This window comes from Cebus imitator, unplaced genomic scaffold, assembly GCF_001604975.1.
Source record: "Cebus imitator isolate Cc_AM_T3 unplaced genomic scaffold, Cebus_imitator-1.0 Scaffold134, whole genome shotgun sequence".
In the NCBI taxonomy this organism is placed as follows: Eukaryota; Metazoa; Chordata; class Mammalia; order Primates; family Cebidae; genus Cebus; species Cebus imitator.
In genome coordinates this window covers 1,745,610-1,758,988 of record NW_016107449.1, presented here as the reverse complement: position 1 = coordinate 1,758,988, position 13,379 = coordinate 1,745,610, and the positions used below count along the sequence as shown (strand labels likewise).

General features: G+C 39.8%; 1 protein-coding gene across 2 annotated transcripts in view; it reads right to left on the bottom strand.

Moving 5' to 3' along the window:
• Positions 1-8,281, bottom strand: part of CST9L (cystatin 9 like) — a 38,976-nt gene extending 30,695 nt beyond the window's left edge. Inside the window, exon 1 of one of the 2 annotated variants that reach the window (XR_001828948.2) lies at positions 8,162-8,281. The gene's annotated coding sequence lies outside the window, so the exon portion shown is untranslated. The remainder of the gene's footprint in view (positions 1-8,161) is intronic. The other variant, XR_005202305.1, reaches the window with a different exon arrangement.
• Positions 8,282-13,379: the final 5,098 nt, after the last annotated feature.

The following is a 13,379-nucleotide window of genomic DNA, read 5'->3' as shown; positions in this document are numbered from 1 at the left end:
TTTTTCCAATGATTTCTTTCGGAAGTTTCACAGTTCCAGGTCTTAAATTTAAGCATTTAATCATTTTTTTTTTTAAATATAGTGAGATGTGGGGGTCTAACTTCACTTTTCTTGTAGTTTTGATTTGCATTTCTCTGATAATTAGAAATATTGAGCATTTTTTCATGTGTTTTTTGGCCATTTGTATATCTTCTTTTGAGACTTGTCTATTCATGTCTTTTGACCACTTTTTGATGGGGTTATTTGCTTTTCTCTTGCTGATTTGTTTGAGTTCCTTGTGGATTCTGGATATTAGTCCTTTATCAGATGCATAGTTTGGGAATACTTTCTCCCAGTTTGTGGGATTTCTGTTTACTCTGCTAATTATTTCTTTTGCTGGGCAGAAGCTTGTTAGTTTAATTTAGTTTAGTTAGGTCCCATCTATTTATTTTTATTGCATTTGCTCTTGAGTTCTTGGTCATGAACTCTTTGCCTAAACCAATGTCTAGAAGAATTTTTCCAGTGTTATCTTCTAGAATTTTTAGGGTTTCAAGTCTTAAATTTAAGTCTTTGATCTATCTAGAGTTGATTTTTGTATAAGGTGAGAGACCAGGATCCTGTTTCATTCTCTACGTGTGGCTTGCCAATTATCCCAGCACCACTTCCTGAATAAGGTGTACTCTCTCTACTTTATACAGATTTTGTATGCTTTGTAGATGAGTTGGCTGTAAGTATTTGGCTTTATTTCTGAGTTTACTACTCATTCCATTGGTCTATATGCCTGTTTTTATACCAGTACCACGTTGTTTGATAACTATAGCCTTGTAGTACAGCTTGAAGTCAGGTAATGTGATGCCTCCAGATTTGTTCTTTTTGCTTAGTCTTGCTTTGGCTATGTGGCCTCTTCTTTGGATCCATATGACTGTGGGGATTCTTTTCTCTAGTTCTGTGAAGAATGATGATGGAATTTTGGTGGGAACTACATTAAATCTGCAGATTTCTTTTGGCAGTATGGTCATTTTCACAATATTGTTTCTACTCTCCCATGAGCATGTGATGTGTTTCCATTTGTTTGTATCATCAGTGATTTATTTCAGCAGTGTTTTGTATTTTTCCTTGTAGAGGTCTTTCACCTCCTTGGCTAGGTATATTCCTAAATATTTTATTTTATTGTTGCAGCTGTTGTAAAAAGGATTGAGTTCATTATTTGATTCTCAGCTTGGTCTTTCCTGGTGTATAGCAATGCTACTGATTTGTGTACATTGATTTTATATCCTGGAACTTTACCAAGTTCATTTATCAGATCTATGGGCTTTTTAGACGAATCTTTAGAGTTTTCCAGGTATACAATCATATAACCAGTGAACAGCAACCGTTTGACTTCCTTTTTACCAATTTGGATGTGCTTTGTTTCTCTTGTCTGATTGCTTTGACTAGACTTCCAGTACTATGTTGAATGGGAGTGGTGTGAGTGGACATCCTTGTCTTATTCCAGTTCTCAGGGGAGATGCTTTCAACTTTTCCCCATTCAGTATGATGTTGGCTGTGGGTTTGTGATAGATGATTCTTATTACCTTGTCCCTTCTATGCTGATTTTTCTGAGGGCTTTAATCACATTATCACTATTTCTGCTTTAAAGTCTGTTTTGTTTGGTATAAGAATAGCTATTCTTGCTTGCTTTTGGTTTCCATTTGCATGTAATATCTTCTTCCACCCCTTTACCTTAAGTTTGTTTGAGTCCTTATGTGTTAGGTGAGTCTCTTGAAGACAGCAGGTACTTCGTTGGTGGATTTTTATTCATTCTGCTGTCTGTATCTTTTAAGTGGAGCATTTAGTTCATTTACATTCAATGTTACTATTGAGATGTGAGGTCGTGTTCTATTCATTATGCTGGTTGTTGACTAAGTATCTTGATTTTTTTATTGTATCATTGTTTTATAGGCCTTATGAGACATATGCTATAAGGAGGTTCTATTTTGGTGTATTTCAAGTTTTTCTTTCAAGATTTAGAACACCTTTTAGCATTTCTTGTAGTACTGGATTGGTAGTGGCAAATTCTCACAGCATTCATCCAAAAAAGATTTTATTTCTCCTTCATTTATGAAGCTGAGTTTTACTGGCTACAAAATCCTTGGCTGACAATTATTTGGTTTCAGGAGGCTAAAGATAGGATCCCAACGCCTTCTGGCAGGTAAGGTTTATGCCGAGAAATCTACTGTTAATCTGATATGTTTTCCTTTATAGGTTACCTGATGCTTTTATCTCACAGTTCTTAAGATTATTTCCTTTATCTTGACTTTAGACAACCGGATGTCTATGTGCCTAGGTGAAAATCTTTTGGTGATGATTTTTTTCAGGTGTTCTTTTATGTACTTGTATTTGCATGTGTAGATCTCTAGCAAGGTCAGGAAAGATTTTTTTCACATATTCTCTCAAATAAGTTTTTTAGACTTTTAGATTTCTCCTCTTCTTCAGGAACACCAATAGTTTTTAGGTTTGGCCATGTAGCATAATCCAAAATTTCTTGAAGCCTTGTTCATTAAAAAAAAAAAAAAAATTGTCTTTGTCTGATTGGGTTAATTTGAAAGCTCTGTCTTTGAGCTCTTAAGTTCTTTTTATTGATTTTTTATTTATATATATTTTTAGTATTTCATAAGCTATTGGGATACAGGTGGTATTTGGTTACATGAGTAAGTTCTTTAGCGGTGATTTGGGAGATATCGGTGCTCCTACCATCTAAGCAGTATACACTGCACCATATTTGCAGTGTTTTATCCCTTGTCCCCCCTCTCACTCTTTCCCCGAAGTCCCCAGGATCTATTATAGCATTCTTATGCCTTTGTGTCCTCATAGCTGAGCTCCCATGTATCAGTGAGAACATACAATGTTTGGCTTTTCATTCCTGAGTTACTTCACATAGAATAATAGTCTCTAATGTCACCCAAGTTACTGCAAATGCTGTGAATTCATTCTTTTTTATGGCTGAGTAGTATTCTCTTGTGTATATATACTACAGCTTCTTTATTCACTCATTGATTGATGGGCATTTGGGTTGGTTCCATGATTTTGCAATTGTAAATTGTGCTGCTATAAGCATGCATGTGCAAGAATCTTTCTTGAATAATGAATTTCCCAGGTGTTCTTTGTGTTTCTTGTATTTGGATGTCTAGGTCTCTAGCAAAGCCAGGGAAGTTTTTCTCACTTATTTCCCAAAATATATTTTCCAAGTTTTTAGAATTCTCTTCTTCCTCAGGAACATCAATTATTTTTAGATTTGGTCATTTAACATAATCCCAGATTTCTTGGAGGCTTTGTTTATATTTTCTTATTCTTTTGTCTTTGTCGGATTGGGTTAATTCTAAGATCTTTTCTTAGAGTTCTGAATTTCTTTCTTCTACATGTTCAATTCTATTGATGAGACTTTCTAGAGCATTTCACATTTCTAAAAGTGTGTCCAAAGTTTCCAGAATTTTTATTGTTTTTTTCTTTAAGCTATCTATTTCCTTTAATTTTTCTCCCTTTACTTCCTGTATTGTTTTTTGGATTTCCTTGCATTGGGCTTCATTTTTCTCTGATGCCTTTCTCATTAGCTTAATAACTGACTTCGAGAATCTTTTTTCAGATAATTCAGGGATTTCTTCTTAGTTTGGATCCATTGCTGGTGAACTAGTGTGACTTTTTGGGGGTATTAAAGAGTCTTGTTTTCTCATATTACCAGGGCTGGTTTTCTGGTTTCTTCTCATTTGGGTAGGCGCTGTCAGAGGGAAGGTCTAGAGCTGAAGGCTGTTGTCCTGATTACTTTGTCCCACTAGAAGTTCGCTTGTTGTAGTACTCCCCCTCTTCCCATGGATGTGGCTTCCTGTGAGCCAAGCTGCAGGGGTCACTGTCTCTCTTCTGGGTCTAGCCACCCAGCATGTCTACCAGGCTCTGGGCTGGTACTGGGGGTTGTCTGCACAGATCCTGTGATGTAAATTGTCTGTGGGTCTCTCAACCATGGATACCAGCACGTGTTCAGGTGGAAGTGGCAGGTGAGTACATTGGACTCTGTGTGGTTTAATGCTCTATTTTTGCACTGTTTGGCCACTTGTGGGGAGGTGGTGCTTTACAGAAAGCATCAGCTATAGTAGCGTGGAGAGGTGACCAGTGGTGGACAGGGCCCTAGAACTTCCAAGAGTATATGCCCTTTGTCTTTCTCTACCAGGGTGGGTAGGGAAGGACCATAAGGTGTGGGCGAGGCTAGTTGTGTCTGAGCTCAGACTCTCTTTGGGCGGGTCTTTCTGCGGCTGCTGTGGGAGATGGAACTGAGATTCCCAGGTCACTGAAGTTGTGTACCTAGGAGGATTATGGCTCCCTTTGCTGTGTCATGCAGGTAGTTAGGGAAGTGAGGGAAAGTTGGCAGTCACAGGACTCACCCAGCTTCCACACAAATCAAAGGGCTGATCTCACTCCCACTGTTAACCGCCCCCCCAAATCTTCAAGTGTGTTTCCAGGTGGTGAATCCACCACTGATTTTTTTTTTTTAGCTGTTTAAATAAATTTATTAGGTTAATGAGCAGCAATATGGATAGATCTCAAAATCAGGATTCATTTTTCTCTTATTTATTTATTTATTTTACTTTAAGCCCTGGGATACATGTGCAGAACATGCAGGTTTGTTTCATAGGTATACATATGCCATGGTGACTTGCTGTACCCATCAACCCATCATCTAGGTTTTAAGACCCACATGCATTAGGTATTTGTCCTAATACTCTCCCTCCCCTTGTCCCCCATCCCCGCACTGGCCCTGGTGTGTGATGTTCCCCTCCCTGTGTCCATGTGTTCTCATTGTTCAACTCCCACTTATGAGTGAGAACATGTGCCACCACCAATTTTTTTAATGTTGAGTTGTGAGAGTTTATTACATATATTAGATACTAGTTGTCTGATGGACATATGGTTTGCAAATATTTTCTCCCACACTGTAGTTTGTCTTTCCATTCTCATCACATGGGCTTTCACTGAGCAAGAGCTTTTAGTTCTGACAAGACATATTTTATCAATTTATTATTTCATGTTTCATGATTGGAGGTTTAGTCTCAAATGTATTTTCTGTGCCTGGTGTTTTCATATGCATATGTGTTTCTAGGGGTCTGCCCTTTTGCATTACTTCTGCCCCTTTTCATTTCTTTATCTCTTTCTCTTTCCTGCTCTCTCTTCTTTCCTGACTCTGCCAAAGAGCATGAGAACAACGTTGACCAAATACTCACGGCTGAATACTTCCCCTCCATGGTGGAGTTTGTATCACACACATTCAACTGCAGAGCACGAACACATATGCCTACCGGCTGGTGCACACATTAAGTTCCTGGAGAGAGAAGGTTGGTAACCACATCCTTTCCTTCCCAGCCCTCCTTTACTTGCTACCAATGGACAAGGGTATGGTGTCTAATTAAGGAGTCTTGGTTTATCATTTGTAGTCTGTAGTAAGGTAAAATTTTAGGTCTATAGTATAGTAAGGTAAAATAAATAAAATCTAGTGTACTAGTAAGTTTTTGAAAACATTTTACTTTGAAATATCTAATAATTTATTCAAATCTAATTAACAGTGCAAGAAATTTTTTTTTCAATCTTCATCTTTTCTATGACATTATTCAACTGAAGAATGACTTCAAAATAAGGTCTACTAAGGGCATAAAGCTACTGAGTTAAAAACACAATTTGGACTAAAAATGTCCATAAAGGAAGATTGAGAAACATTTCAAAAACATAAAATAACAACAGATATTTAAAATATGGGGAAAACTGGAGACTGTGTGTGTGTGTGTGTGTGTGTGTGTGTGTGTGAGAGAGAGAGAGAGAGAGAGAGAGAGAGACAGAGACAGAGAGACAGAGACAGGGAGAGATCTGCAGATTCCGAACCAATAAGGAACCGCCATCAGTCCCAAGAGGCTGCTGTGTGATCGGTTCGTCTTTTCTAATTTTCACCTGCTCTAGGCTTCTTGGCGTGTCTGCACTTAATGAACTGAAGGTTCTTTTACACTCTTCCTCAGACCACAGTTTTTACTCCTAAATGTTTTTCTTTTAATAGAGTCACTAGAAAATGCAATTGGGAGTGCACTGGACTGCAGATACGGACAATGAAAATGCTCTCCCAGTGGAGCACTTTTGGTTAGGAGGGAGAAGTGGATTGCTTTTCTTTCTTCAGCAGTAAGATCCTGCAAGAAGAGCAGAGGGACTCCAATCCTACCCAGAGCTTAAGCCTCTAGATAGACTCTGTGCAAGGCTCTGACTGGTTCTCTGCCCCCTACCCTCTGGACTGCAGCCTTCCATGTGGCTTCCTGAACCCCAGAGTCAGTCTGGGGTTTGATAAGAACATATGAATGAGGAAAGAGGACATGGAATGGAATGAAATAGAATGGAGTGGAAAGAAGAGCAAGGAAAACTTCAAAGTACATTTTGCAATGGGACAGATGTTATTTCTTGAAGCCATTGTCCCAAGGGTGTGGGCCTGTGTATAGTGGGAGCGGTGTGTGTCGTTCTTGCTGGAGGTCAGATGGAAGGTTTGACAACACCTCCGTCCCAGGGCTGAGGTTACCCTGAAAACTCTTGGAGAGCCAACACCCTTCTGGACATGTGGCACCGTCCTCTGAGAATGCAGTTGTAGAATCAGGTGCCTGCTGAGGGTAAAGCTGGGTCTCATCATGGGAGATGGGGAGGTGAAGCTGGACACAGAAGATGTATTAATGGGGTCTGACTCAGCCTGTGTCTGCCCCAGGACCCACCATGCATACCTGCTCTTTGCTTTTAACTTCTTAATCTGCAGAAGATCCCATGGATTTTACCTCCAGTGAGCTGATGACAGGCCCATGAGTGAGCTCTCTAATGGAGTAGCATGTTTGGGCCTCTCCCTACACTGACAGCATCTTCACCTGCAGGGATTTAGATGCAGCAAGGGGGGCGTGTTCACATTAATCTCTCCGTGCACTTTAGGTGGAGTCCGAGACCATATTCTCAATGGAGCTCCTGCTGGGGAGAACTAGGTGTGGGAAATTTGAAGAGGACATTGACAACTGCCCTTTCCAAGAAAGTCCAGAGCTGAACGATGTAAGACAGTAAGACAGGACACCAGCTTCCCTCATGTCCAGAGCTGTGGGTGCTGCACGGGGTGTGGCGTGGGCACAGGTGCAGCTGACAAAGGGACTTAGAGGAGTGATCCCGCAGCGGTCTCCACCAGGCCAGCCTGCTTGTGACTTTGTCTGGAGCGCAGAGGGCAGGCAGCCAGGGGTCCCCTTGCAGGCCCCTGGCCAATCTGAGTTTCCCGACTCTGCCCTGTCATGCCACTATAGCTTCCTATACCCAGGGCACAAGGGATCACTGCTCTTGTCCCCCTGGGGTCCTGGTCTCCTAGGCCTGAGTAGAGGCTGTCCCCTCTCTGGTCTTCCTCCCCAGCCTTCCTCTGCCTTTTGAAGAAAGAGCCTGGTGGGGATCCAACATCACCTCTGTCTGAGAGTTTAGTTCTCAGGGTTCCCCTCCCCTAATCCAGAGCCTAAAGTAAATGGAGGCAGAGGAGGGGCCCCACTGCCCTCCCTCCCTGGTTCTGTCCTGGCCCCTGTTGAGCTGCAATGCCTGCTCCAGAGGACAGGGACAGATGACACAGGGAAGCCCAGCTCTGGCGACAGCCTACCTAGGACAGGTGGACCCACTGATTGAAGGATTAACTAATAGGTTAACCATTGGCTTACCTCTGAGAGCAGCTCTGGGGAGAGAGTGACCTTTGGTGCTCTTGGGGGTATAAATCGCACAAGCCAGCCTGCAGAGTCACAGGAGGCCACTGTCTGGGGAGCAGGTCCTAACACAGGTTACCCTGAGTGAAGAGGGAGCCCCAGATCTGAAAGCAGCCAAGAAATGTCCCAGGAGTAAGTCTGGATGGCCCCATGTGAGGACGAGAGTCACATCCATCAATTGACAGCTTGGGAAATTAGCAAGATGGATATTGATCCTTTGCTAAGAGTGGGAGCCACAGGCTTCCTGAGCCACCTGTCGCACGGCCTCTCCCATCCTTTCCCTCCCAGATGCTCACCTGCTTCTTCGCTTTCAGCATCCAGCCCTGGGTAGCACAGTGTGAGCTCTGAACAAGACCTGCTCAGAGGGGTCCCCCGATTGCTTCCCACCCACAGGCCTGGGCTCAGTCTGCCCTCACCTTCTGTGGGCACCGGCAATTCTCCAAAGGTGGCTCTGCAGTAGCCGACCAGCTCCATGCTTGTTTGTTCTTGTCAATTTACCATTCCCTTGGATTCATGACTGGGCACGAAGATGTCTAGTTGGAGAAGCACTTGGCCGGTTTGACTGCTTGTGACTGATTGAGGCTAGGTTTGTTTTTTTGAATATCAGCTACAAGTAATGCCTCCAAGGTAAGCATCAGTTTGCTTACATGAAAGCTACAGAACAGAGACAACCTCAAGCTAATGGCCTTCTTATTTGCTTTAAGGATCGGGAGAGGTTGACTAAAACTTCTGCATAACTCTGCTCTCTCATCATTATAAAGGACTTAGTTCAGTACGGCATTCCTAAGACGCCAGGCTAACTGAGTAATTCCTTTTGTTGTTCTTCATGTTTTTGTCACTCTGACTGGAGTGATGCTATTTGACAAAGAGTAGGTAGTTCCTTGCAAACATTTAAGACTCATGAGGACACCGAGCACCAGGGGTGCTAATCTGACTGTCAGGAGGGAAATGCTGAGACTAAAATATGCTCTGTAACCAAGACCACCAAGAACCAAACCAAGTAAAGTTAAATAAATCAAAGAATGAGCCAAAAGAAAAATGTACTTTTTTTTTTTTGAGACGGAGTTTCGCTCTTGTTACCCGGGCTGGAGTGCAATGGCGTGATCTCGGCTCACCGCAACTTCCACCTCCTGGGTTCAGGCAATTCTCCTGCCTCAGCCTCCTGAGTAGCTGGGATTACAGGCACGCGCCACCATGCCCAGCTAATTTTTGTATTTTTAGTAGAGACGGGGTTTCACCATGTTGACCAGGATGGTCTTGATCTCTTGACCTTGTGATCCACCCACCTCCACCTCAGCCTCCCAAAGTGCTGGGATTATAGGCATGAGCCACTGCACCCAGCCGAAAAATGTGCTCGTTTTAAACAAGTGCCTTATTAGTTGATTCCTTGCAACTGAGTTTCTCCTGTACCCCATGCAATTCTCTAAGTGCAGCAGACAGTGACAGCTATCTCACACACCCCTTCCTGTTGAGCAAAAAGCATTCCAAAGCAATGCTGTTAACTAAAACAACCTTAGCAAGATATTTTGGAGGAGGTTGTGGTATTAGAACCTTCAAAGTAGAGTCAGCTATATGTTTGCAATCTATTTCTCATCACCTCAAATTTATTTATGTCAACACAGGAAAGGAGTATTCTACCACAGGAGGCAAATTTAGCGGGATTTATGCTTGCTGGCAAATTCTTTGTTATTCTACAACGCAAACTAACGGGTGTTGACCAAGGCTTAGCTTCCAGACTGTTGCTGAGTAAGAGTGGTGCTGTGGAAATCTGCAATGCACATTGACCTTTTATTTCTCATTTAGGAAAACATGGATTTGCTCATTCTTACGGTTGATTGTTAAATCTTCTACAGATAAAAATATATCCTGTGGGGCACAACAGATAGTTCCCTGTGAGGCGCTTTGTGTATCAGGGGCCACCGGAAGATAAGCATTAGTATTACTTATCCTAGGCTATTTTATTGAATTATTGCATGGCTGAAGGCCATGGGTTATGAATGTGTCTATAAACTGTTGGATAATCTTTCCCTTTGGTTTTTAAATTCAGTTTCTGGCAAAAATTAACTGCAAAACCCTCACTGGAGGTTCTGTGTACTGTTAGATTTAAACAAGAAATATGAACGTATGAGTCTTAAAGTATAACCCAGATATGTGATTCCAACAGGCAGTCACACTAGGAATATCAGTAAAATTTGTTATAGGGTGAACTAAAGGATCTCTAAAATTGTGTAGGAATTTAAGTTTAGCGTGACACGTTCAACATTCAGTTAAAATTCTTGCTGAAGCTATTGATCGGGAGATCCTGATCACAGCATTATTCTTCTTCCACTCATAAACAAAAAGGAGGCACAGGGAAAAGAGAGAAAGGAACAATTACTTCGTGATAGCATTACGAGAAGTCTTGATTCATGATCTTGGGGAAGCTGCCTACAGCTAGAATGCCATCTGCTTCTGGAGAGAAACCACACTGTAGAGTTTCACCTTGGAGTGATCAATGGATATACAGTCACAGGAGACTGAAGGGGCCTTTGTGAGCTGAGAAACGTGGACGCAGGGCTCAAGTCCCTTAAGTTTTGCTGAAGTGTGGATACTGAGAAGAACTTGGGCTGTTCATTTCCAGTGGAGTTTAGGGGCAGTCTTTTTCTGGTGTTATTTCTTAAAGACCCAGTCTCTGGGTTCTAGATTCTGAAAGGTCTGTCTGTCATCAGTTGGTGGGTCATGTAAGCCTTCTTTTATTTGATGAAAATATACTTTGAAATAATGCAGTAAAATTTATAACACTGACTCATGTTGGAATTTATAAAATCAAGAGATATATAAGACTCTATTCTTGGGTGCATAGGCCTTCTAATAACAAGTCATGAAATATTAATTTGTGTTTTCCTGTAGGAGTGGATCTGATTGCCACCAAAACTGATAGTAATACATATTTAGCCAAGAAAGTCTTGTCGATTCATTAGCTTTTCCAGTTTCAGCCTTAAAATGCCATTTGTTCTTTCTCCCATAAAATTAAGTATGATAGAAATAATGGTAATGGCATCGCGCTTGTGATAGCTTATTTAACTGTGTTATAACTTGTCCAGTGAAATGAGTATTTCTACTGCTGGAGATTTATTCAGGAATTCCCCATAAAGGTAACACATTTTCCAAAAACCTTCCAGCTACTATTTTATAGTACTAGCCTTCCTGCATGGGAAAGCTTCTATACAACCAGAGAACACACAGATTTTTATAAGAACATATTGCTGACCAGGCACAGTGGCTCATGCCTGTAATCCCAGCACTTTGGGAGGCCAAGGTGGGTGGATCACCTGAGGTCAGGAGTTCAAGACCAGCCTGACCAACACAGAGAAGCCCAATCTCTCTTTCTCTCTCTCTCTCTCTCTCTCTCTATATATATATATATATATATATATAAGAACATATTGCTATCCCACTGAGAGTGGCAACTTATTGAAGTTCAACTGTAAGTGCTCAAATGATCCAGCTAGTGGTGGAAATGCTCCACCTGAGGTTTTTATTATTTTACAGTGCTTCTTATACAGTTTAAAATATCAAATAAGCCTAATTAGTTTATTATTGTTTGTAAGGAGAGAAAACAAACTCTTTGGAGATGTGACATGGACCAGCTGGAAAGTCCCAAAGTTAGTTTAAGGTCACAAGACTTAGTTTAGAATTTGATTTTGGATATAAACTTTTAAAAAAAATTAAAAATTAAAAGAAAGAAGCAACAAAAAAAATTTAAAAACACACAAAAAATAGAATTCGACTTTGGGAAGTTGTCAAAAATTTTGCTGCTTGAATACTTGATTAAATAGGATATGGGGTCACCGTGACAAAATACTGTTACTCAAGACAGTGATGAATAGATTTTAAAGGCAAATACAGAAAGTTACATTGTTATAGTGAAACCTTGGCTCTTTCAATAGAGAGGTTTTGGTTTTCTTAAGTAATTAAAGACTTGACAAAAGACAACATGAAACACAGTAAACTGTTTTGATAAGACATAATCTTTGTCTCTTAGCTAGAATTCTTAAAAAGCTAAAAAAAACCTCACAATTTCATATTAGGGCATCCCAATAATCCAAGATATCCTTGTCATTTTAACACAGGAGACCAAATTCTAGTGTTACATCAGCATACTTTTGATATTAATGATCAATGAAACAAAATTATAAATAATTTCTTTCAAATTTTATCAAACTTTATCACAAATGAAGTTTCTTTTCCAAGATTTCTTTCCACAAACCTTCTGCAGCTTCTTTTCTATCAGTTTGGTTTTATCCTATCTGCTTTCTCTTTTCCATCATGGAAAAACCAACCATTCTACTTTAGGTCAAAAAAAATTAGCCTTTCTCTTTAAAGAAAAACACATTGCATATATCTCAGGGCTTCACCTACCAAAACTTGTCTTGCTAGTCCCACATACAAAGTTGTTTCTCTTATTATTTCCATCACTAATTATCATATGTTAGTTATAACTCTTAATTACTTGTACCTTGAATTTCTAGTGAAAACTAGGGGGTAAGCAAGAGTAAATGGCTTGTGACATATGAGCATTCTGTAAGTTAATATTATTTGATCATTTCTCACAGCATCTGCTTCCTCGTGGTATCATTTTTCAATGTGGCATAGGGCATGTTTACTAAATGACCAAATGTTTTTAATTTTTTTGTAATAAGAAGCCAAAAGTCAGAAATCTTACATTTACCAAATAATATTTAATATTTTATCTTATTTGTAAATGATCTGGGTATTCAATTAATACACATTCTTTAAGTTCGCTACCAAAACTCCAAAAAGTACAAAAGAGATTTGAGAAGCTGATTAGATATTTTGTAACACCAAACAAGTCTAGCCATCATCAAATTATTTTTCTTTTAGCTGTTTTCAAAGAATGTGCATGTTAGGCAGCCATCATAAAAGCCAGAATTCTAAAAAGTTAAACACATGTTTTTGTTTTCATTTTTTGTATCTCTGCTTGAGATACGTGAAGCAATGGACACCATGGTTTGACTTGCACATTTGTTCTTAGTCAAATGCATACTTTAATAATCTTAAACTTTTGGTAGACATCACATAACTCCCATGACCAGTACACCTATGAAGAATAAAATTGTGTGTTTGCATATTTAATCCTGACAACTCTAAAGAAATGCCTGTTTTAATTCAACCAACCAACATAAACTAGATTCTTTTTTACTGAAAAATTATTCCAGATCACACGAACTGGGAAAATATTTTACGGTAGTTCCTATTGTTCTATGAGTTTAGTAAATGTTTCATTTATATAAGTGCTTATTTTTCTTTAAGCCAATTAAATTGAGCTCCTTTTTATATTAATTTTGATAATACCATCCAGAGGTAGGAACATATAACATATGCATATAACATACAGAAACGTACAGACAGAAGCAAATAGCATAGCTTTCACTTTAGAACTTTACTTATGTGCCAGGTACAATAATACAAAGCTCACAAGTTTATAAAATAATATCTTGATTCGAATTGTGCTTGTGACGGATGGAACAAAATTGCCTGCTAAGAAGCTAAAGTTTTTTACTAATATATATGGAAAAAAACTTTAAAGACTTCTGATTTTCTTTTTTGAGAGGAAACTTTTAGAAAGATAGT